We start from the raw sequence: 9,540 nt of genomic DNA on the forward strand, positions 1-9,540 counted from the left end.
GTGCATTCAAGTAAGTGGCAAACGTTAATGCGGCACTGGCTTATGATACTGCCACTCTCATGCCAGTGAAATGTCGCAGTTTTCGGGCTCAGCAATAGGTTGCGAGCCTGATGATCACTGAGACAGTAAACCACACATTAATGCTGGTCAGCAAAACAACTCTGTACGCATGCTTAGGGGCTTGCTCGAGCTCGTAATACGCACATGCTCTGATGTGTGCATGACGTGTTTCTCTCACTTGGATGCCGGAGAAGGTAGGGTAGAGCTTGGCTTGTGAAGGCTACGTGGGGCAAGCAGCAAGAGGTTCGAGCTCACCTCCTCACATTATGGTTTCACGCTGCTTCAAATTACTGGTTTTCTCAGCTCGTAACAAACCAATTAAAAAAATTATTGTGGAATAATGAAAATATTGTAGTGGGGAATTCGCAAGGCAATGATAGTGGGACCATCGCTGAGCGCGAAGCGCGAGCACGAGCTGTAGACACTGGACTGCCCGAGCATTTGTTTCTGTACCGGCTGTCTGCCTATTACCTGGCGTCGCTAATAAACCCCCTTGCAAAGTGGTGGAAGTGTGCTGGGTACGCAAACCTGGAACTTCGAAGCCGGAAGCTGCCCACTACATCAGCAATGCCTGATCAGACGACCGAGCAAGGCACCACCCAGCAAAGCACGGCCCAATCTCAACTGGTCATCGTGCCTACCACCCTGCGCCAACGAGATCCGCCCTTCTTCAGTGGCAGCGAGGACCAAGATGTGGAGGACTGGTTGCAGCTGTTTGAGAAGGTGAGCGCCGCCAACAAGTGGGACGACCCCTCGAAATTAGAGTATGTCCCATTTTATCTCAAAGACGTCGCCAGCCTGTGGTTCACAAACCACCGCACTGAATTTATCACTTGGGCCGGTTTCAAGACCACCCTCGCAGCTGTGTTCGATCGCCCCGCAGTGCGCAAGCTGCGTGCTGAGCAGCGCCTACGCGGACGTGCACAAAGGCAGGGCGAAAACTTCACAAGCTATATTGAAGATGTAATCGATTTATGCCGGCGCTTCAACCCTGAGATGACCGAACATGACAAGATCAGGCATATCTTGAAAGGCATAGACGATGATGCCTATCAAATGTTGCTGGCAAAGAGCCCAAGTACCGTATCCGAACTTGTGACCTTGTGCCAGAGCTTGGAAGAGATTCGGAAACAACGTGCAGCAGTTTGGAGGTCGACGACTGCAGACGACTCTCTCGCTGCCCTGGCCGTCGGTGGTGACAGCTCCCTGCTGGAGCAGATAAAAGAATATGTACGCGAAGAGGTCGCACGACAACTTTCATGTCTCTCGTATCTGCCGACCACCGAAGCACCAACGAACCGCCTAACGCCGACAATAAGACAGGCTATTCAGGAGCAGGTCTCCGAGGCGTTGCCATTACCTACGCCTGCCTCTCAACCAACGCCTGTTGCCGCGCCACTGACTTATGCGGCCGTCGCGGCAATGCCTCCTGCATCTCGTCTGCCAATGTATACGCCACAACCTGTGCGACCGTCCACCGCGCCGTTTCCACAGCAACACGCCGGAAATCCTTGGCGCACCGCTGACAACCGGCCTATATGTTACTTTTGCGGAATTCCAGGTCACGTTGCACGTCTATGTCGTCGGCGCTTCACAGTTAACGCACCAAGATATCCTGACTATTCGTTTCGACCTCCATACCACGCGCCTCACGTACCACCTGAAGTTCACGAACGCGATGCGCAAACTGCTTCCGGCGCCCGAACATTCGCTTCTAGACGTTCTACTTCCCGCTCGCCTTCACCTTCACCAAGTCGTCGTTCCGTGTCGCCTATGCGTCGACGACCCACCTCCATTGAGACGGAAAACTAACTGCCGCAGCTCCGGAGGCACGAGCTGCGTCATCGTCTAATCGTTCAAGTCCTCGCCTGTCTCCCGCCAATCTTATCGATGTAATCGTCGAAGGTGTACGAACACTCGCACTCATCGATACCGGTGCCGCGATATCTGTGATTAGTGAGAGACTCTGCCGCTCTCTTCGTAAAGTGACGATGCTTTCTCCCGTGGTTTCTCTTAGTACTGCGAGCGCCCAACAAATTGAGCCCGTCGCGTCATGTACAGCAAAAGTTGTGATTCGAGACGTGTTGTACACCATTGAATTTCACGTGTTGGCTTCATGTTCCCACGATGTCATCCTAGGATGGGATTTTTTATCACGTCATCACGCCGTCGTGGACTGCGCTCGGGCCGAAGTGGAGCTGTTACCGTTTGGTGATGCGCCTTCTGTTGATGCGGCCGTATCTAGTGTGGCTAACCTTGTCGTCGCGACGGACATAGACCTTCCTCCTTTCAGCGCCCAGTTTGTCCCTGCCTGCTGTGCTTCACTTTCTGACGCTACCGTCCTATTCACGCCATCTGACATCTTCGGTAGCCGCCACCACACATCGCTGCCATTCGCCGTTCTTGAGCTTTGTCAAGACACTACCGAGATATTTATTTCCAATCCCAACTCGTGCCCCCTCAGTTTGCGCCGCAACGAGACGCTCGGCCACATTCAGCTCATCGATGAAGGTACTATCGTGCCGGCCGATTTCTTCGACACCAAGCCGAATATGGAGCTGAACGCGTTGGTTCCTCACTTTGCCTTGAACAGCGTGTCTACCGATGCATTTCACCATTCTATTGACAGCCATCTCGCCCCGGCTCAACGAGAGCAGCTTGTTACCCTGCTGCACGAATTCAAGCGTTCGTTTGACTTTCCCCAAGCGGTGCTAGGAAGAACGAACACCGTTGTGCACACAATTGACACAGGAAAGAGTACTCCTTTGCGCCAGCGCCCTTATCGTGTGTCACCAGCGGAGCGTCGGGTAATTGCAGAACAAGTAGACGACATGCTACAGCGCGGAGTCATCAAGCCTTCTTGTAGTCCTTGGTCTTCCCCAGTTGTACTCGTCAAAAAAAAGGATGGTTCAGTCCGGTTCTGCGTAGACTACAGGCGCCTAAACAACATTACGAGGAAAGATGTTTACCCTCTTCCCCGCATAGACGACGCTCTCGATTGTCTCCAAGGTGCAGAATTCTTTTCCTTGCTTGACCTTCGCTCGGGTTATTGGCAGGTCCCAATGGCTGAGTCTGATCGTCCAAAAACGGCGTTTGTCACACCAGATGGCCTCTATGAATTTACCGTGATGCCATTCGGACTCTGCAATGCGCCTGCCACATTCGAGTGAATGATGGACAGCATTTTACGTGGTCTCAAATGGAACATTTGCTTGTGCTATCTTGATGACGTTGTGGTTTTTTCACCCGATTTCACTTCGCATCTCACTCGTCTGCGCAAGATTCTACAGTGCCTTACAAACGCCAGGCTTCAGCTTAACCTGAAGAAGTGTCACTTCGGGGCTAAACAACTCACCATACTTGGTCATGTCGTCTCGAAAGCCGGCATTCTTCCCGACCCTGACAAGCTTCGTGCTGTTGCCGAATTTCCTAAGCCGACTACTGTTAAAGAACTACGGAGCTTTGTGGGCCTGTGCTCCTATTTTCGTCGCTTTGTCCGGAACTTTGCCTCCATCATCGCTCCACTCACCAAACTCCTTGCTGGCCCTGCAGATCTTTCGAATTGGACAGAAGCCTGTGACGAATCCTTCGCAACACTGCGCCGACTCCTTACCTCACCACCCGTACTGCGCCATTACGACCCTACTGCGCCAACCGAAGTACACACGGATGCAAGTGGCGTTGGCCTTGGTGCAGTACTCGCGCAACGCAAGCCAGGTTTTACGGAGTATGTGGTCGCCTATGCCAGCCGCGCCCTCAATAAGGCAGAAGCCAACTATTCTGTTACGGAAAAAGAGTGCCTCGCGATTGTGTGGGCGTTAAACAAGTTTCGCCCCTATTTGTACGGCCAAACTTTTGATGTGGTAACTGACCATCACGCACTCTGTTGGTTGGCTTCGCTAAAAGATCCTTCCGGCCGCCTCGGACGTTGGGCACTACGCCTCCAGGAATTCGACATACGCGTCGTCTACCGATCGGGGCGAAAGCACTCTGACGCAGATGCGCTTTCACGATCACCCGTGAAATCCGATGATACGGATATATCAGCCCTGGACCTTCCCCTCTCTGCCGTCAGCGTCACAGACATGCCATCCGAACAGCGCAAGGACCCTTGGATCGCCTCGCTATTGAATATGCTTTCTGACGCATCAACTTCCGGTTACCCGCGTGCTCTTCGCCGCCAAGCAACGCATTTCGCCATACGGGACGGCCTGTTATACCGTCGCAACTATCAAGTGACGGGTCGTAAATGGCTGCTAGTCATACCCAGCCATATGCGGTCTGATATCTGCAAATATTTTCATGCTGAACCGCAACACGCACACGCTGGTGCGCTAAAGACGTATGAGCGGATCCACCAACGTTACTACTGGCGGGGTATGTACACGTTTGTACGCAAATACATTCGCTCATGTTCCCAGTGTCAGCAGCGCAAGACATTCCCTCATTCACCCGGTCAACTGCAGCCTTTGCCATGTCCTGCACGCCCATTCGACCGTGTTGGGATTGACCTATACGGCCCGCTACCGTGCTCTGTTGGTGGTAATCGATGGGTGATTGTGGCTGCCGACCATCTGACAAGGTACGCCGAAACGGCAGCGCTGCCTTCGGCTGGTGCTCGTGACGTTGCAACCTTCATCTTGCACCGGTTTGTTCTTCGTCATGGTGCACCACGGGAGCTCCTGAGTGACAGAGGACGCGTATTTTTGTCCGAAGTTCTGCAGCAGCTCCTACATTCATGCCGTACGGTACACCGCACATCAACAGCCTATCAACCTCAGACAAACGGCCTAACGGAACGTTTCAACAGAACCCTCGGAGACATGCTCGCTATGTATATTGATTCCGACCACTCCAACTGGGACGTTGTTCTTCCTTTCGTGACGTACGCCTACAATACGGCGATTCAATCAACAACAGGCTTTTCTCCATTTTTTCTTTTATATGGTCGTGACCCATGCAACACACTCGACACAATTTTGCCATACAATCCTGATGCCTCAGAGTTCAGCCCAGTTTCTGAAATGGCTGAACATGCCGAAGAGTGTCGTCAACTTGCACGGTCCTTCACAGCCGATAACCAAGCCCTCCAAAAAGATCGCCACGACCATGATCTTGTTCAGAATACCTTCCCCGTCGGTTCTCTCGTGTGGCTCCGACTGCCTTTCCACTCTCCTGGACTGACTCCCAAGTTTGCACCGAAGTATACGGGCCCTTACCGCGTCATACAACATCCTTCTTCTGTCACCTATGTGATTGAACCACTCAAGCCGTCCGCGGACAAGCGCCGCCTTGGTCGTGAGTTGGTCCACGTCAGTCGCCTCAAGCCCTGTTACGACCCTCCTGTTCTCTCGTCACCTTGAGTCGCCAGGATGGCTCGTCTTCGTCGCCGGGGCATTGTAGTGGGGAATTCGCAAGGCAATGATAGTGGGACCATCGCTGAGCGCGAAGCGCGAGCACGAGCTGTAGACACTGGACTGCCCGAGCATTTGTTTCTGTACCGGCTGTCTGCCTATTACCTGGCGTCGCTAATAAACCCCCTTGCAATATGTACATTTTTTTACTTTTTTACGAATGCTTGCTCAGCTAATAACTTTTGCATGTAGACTCGAAGCCAACAATTTTGAACTCGGGTAAATTGAATTGTTCTTTATTTTTTAGCGCGACGATGCTTTATCGTCATCACATAGAATTATGATCAGCCTGACTATGTCCACTGCAGGACAAAGGCCTCTCCCATGATCCGCCAATCAACCCGGTCTTTTATACCTGCAAACTTTTTAATCTCATCAGCCCACCTAACTTTCTGTCTCCCTTTTGTGCATTTGCCTTCTCTGAGAATCCAGTCAGTTACCCTTGATGACCAGCGGTTATTTTGCCGACGTGCTACGTGCCCGACCCATGTTCATTTCTTCTTGATTTCAAGTATGATATCTTTATGCCCGGTTTGTTCCCTGACCCATTTGCTTTCTTTTTGTTCTTAAGGTTGCACCTATCTTTTTTTTTTCCCCGTCACTCGCTGCGTCGTCCTCAATTTAAGCTGAACCCTCTTTCCAAGCCTCCAGGTTTCTGCTTCATAGGTAAGTACTGGCAAGATGCAGCTGTTATATACTTTCCTCTTGAGTGTTAGTGGCAGATTACCATTCGTGATTTGAGAATGCTTGCTGAATGTGATCCACCCTGACCTTATTCTAGTTATTTCACTCTTATGGTTTGGCTCCGCGGTTACTACTTGTCCTAAGTAGGCATATTCCTTTACAACTTCTAACGTCTCTCCACCTATCGCAAAGTGCTGCTTTCTGCCGAGACTGTTGCACATTACTTTAGTTTTATGCATATTAATTTTTCTGACCTACACTTCTTTTTTATGTGTCCAGTTCAATAATCATGAGCTGTAATTCGTCCCCTTGATTTACTCATCAAGGCAATGTCATCGGCAAATCGCAGGTTACAATGATACTGTCCATTAACTCTTAATACTAACTCTTCTCAATCTAGGGCCCTGAAAACCTCCTGTAAACGCGTGGTGAATAGCATTGGAGAAATCGTGTCTTCCTGCCTTACACTCTTTTTTATTGGGATTCTGTCCCTTTCTTTATGGAGAACTATGGTGGCTGTGGATCCAAGGTATATTTTTTCCAGTATGTTTATGTAGGCTTCTTCATTGCCTTGATTTCATACATAGTGGCTGCATTACTATTGATCTCTCGATTGAGTCTAACGCTTTCTCGTAATTCATGAAAGCTATGTATAGGGGTTGGTTGTATTCCACGCATTTCTTTATTACCTGATTGGTAGTAAGATTATGGTCTATTCTGGAGTAGCCTGTACGAAATCTTGCTTGGTCCTTTGGTTGATTGAACTCTAATGCCGCCTTAGTTCTATTAGCTATTTTTGTAAATTGTTTGTAGAGAATGGGCAGTAAGCTGATCAGCCTGTAATTTTTCAAGTCCTTGATATCTTCTTTTTTATCGATTATCGAACTAAATAGTCGAAACACAGAATATATTGAATGTCACAAAGTGTGGCACGCCACAAGAAGTTGGCCTTTTCTGGTGGAAGTGGACTTTCTCACATGCATTTGAAAGTGTCAGCGATGTTATTAGAAGAGCGCTGCATAGAGCAAGTGGTAGCCATTGCTATCCATGCTTCCTTGTTGTGGCCGTTGTGCAGAGTCGCCATTTGTTTAGCGGCTTCCTTTGCTACCTTAATGGCTGTTGTAAAACAGTAGAACCTAGCTGTTCTCTGCAAAGCTGGCAGTAATACAGTTGAACATGGAGAAAAGAGTTCTGATGTTGCCACTGAGTAAAGCATTCCAAAAAGCATGCTGAATGAATTTAAAAACAGTGCCAACGTTAGCGCCAAGGCAAAATAGAGGGTGCCCGACCAATGCGCACAGCTGCGTATAAAGACATTCAGTCGCTGTTTACATTGATACTGTATTTTGTCACCGACAACTCGTGCCTGCACGTAAACTGCATGCATGCCTAACTACAAGCCATGAGAGAAAAAAAAAAGTACTAAAGAAAGCATCCTTGCGTATTGCTGTAAGCCACCTTTTTTGTATAATCGTAAAGCAGTGCCATGAAGCCAACTTGCACAGAGAAAATACAATGAATTCTTTAAAAGTTTTATATGCAATTGCACAATATATCAAACTAACTCCCCTTTTTTTAGCGACTGTAATTTTTTTTACCACTGTTTTACCACATTTTTTTAACCCACTGTAATTTCAGTGGGTTATTGAGTTCGGTTTATGAAGAAACATCGCATGACTGATTAAACAATAATGGTTTATATATTTACATAATTCTTAATAATTGATGTAATATATACTATAACTACTCTAACAGTTTTATGTGGCTTTGATTTGTTCTCCTGAAGCTTGGCATGAAGTTATGTAAATTTTATGCATTTAGAGACAGTTAATCATAATGTGTGTTGCAAGAGGCTAATGAAGTTAGCTGGCAGCATTACACCGTATACCATCCAGTTGGTGGACATCACGTTCATTGCTTCACACTTGTGGCAAAACTGTGACTTTTTTTTCTACTGCCATTTTTCTGAATAATTTCTCAAAAATGCCATAATATGGCGATACTTAACTTCATACGGCAGGAGAAGAAAAAAAAAAGTGTTGTCTGATATGGTCATTGAGAGAAAGCAGAATGTCCAATCATTACTGAAGTGCACTTTATTTTTGGCAATGTTTCATCTTGAACATAGTTTTCCAAAATTTAGGAGCACATCAGGGCCATTTGTTTTTAATAAAGTGGTCCTGTACCTGTATTTTTGTTCTTGATATGAATAGGATAAAATCCTTTTTTTTTGTAGACGTAATAAGGACCTGCAAACAAAAGATAAATCGGAGTGTGAGTTTCTGGCTGGTGTATTAGCAGTATTAAAAAGTTTACATTAAAACATGCAATTCTGGTTATGTTGAAACAATGAAACTTTTGAAATTTAAGGCAAGCCTGCAGTTTAGTACAGGCTTTTAATGATCTCACATCTAATTAGGAATACACAATGCCATTGAATGCTATTCATTCATGTTAAGCTGTTAATCTACCTACTATATTAATTCAGAGCATCGCCTCTGATACTGTCATCAGAAGGATTTTGAAATTTTTGAAAGGAACTTTGGAACAGAAAAAAAGGCAAAGTATGACATGCATATATTTGTTTCTAGCCTTGTTGCATGTCACAGCTGGAAATTAAGAACTAAACCTATCAAGTGTGTCAACTTAGACCTATCAAGCGTAAGAAATTGCTGGAGAGTGAAGGTTCCAAGTCCAACTCTTGTGAGGCCTTCTGCAGCAAGAAAGCACTGCAGTGGATGAAATTTTATAGAGGAGCCTAAAGTGTAGTCACATTGTGCTCAATCAGGCGTGTCCCGGTTATTTGTGCTCATGTGCATAAATCAAGCCTAGTACCATAAAGACTCATGGTTTGTGCAAGAAAATAGCTCTGACATACTGTCACTGAATCAGATATATTACCAGTCTGGTAGTGGTTCTAGCAGAGAGGCTCGCAAGCAGCCATCAACACATGTGAACTTGATATGGTGTGGGGAAGTACCTTCATTCGTTCTATTATTATTGGTCACTGCCTGAAGTACGATGAAAAAAACTTACAATTCAAGTCTCCTTCAAATTTTATGCTCTTTAAGGCTAGTTATATATTATGAGAACAGTTTTTTTGTGTTATTTTTAAGCTACTTTAATGATGGTTGCCTTTCATGGTGTAACCATGCATTCTGTAATCTTGGATGTGATTCGTGTAGAAAGTGCTCACGCTGTTATGGTGATAGGTTGTGCAGATTCATTGTATACTCATAAGGATGTTTACCCATGATAAAGCAGTGCAAGGAAGAAGTGCTTTCATTTTTCTGCAGTGAAGCAGTGTGCATAGCCCAAATATCTACTGCTTCTACATTATCACTAGCACAGTGCACCTTTGCCTTCTTGTTTATGCATTTGA

This window comes from Rhipicephalus microplus, chromosome X, assembly GCF_043290135.1.
Source record: "Rhipicephalus microplus isolate Deutch F79 chromosome X, USDA_Rmic, whole genome shotgun sequence".
Classification (NCBI taxonomy): Eukaryota; Metazoa; Arthropoda; class Arachnida; order Ixodida; family Ixodidae; genus Rhipicephalus; species Rhipicephalus microplus.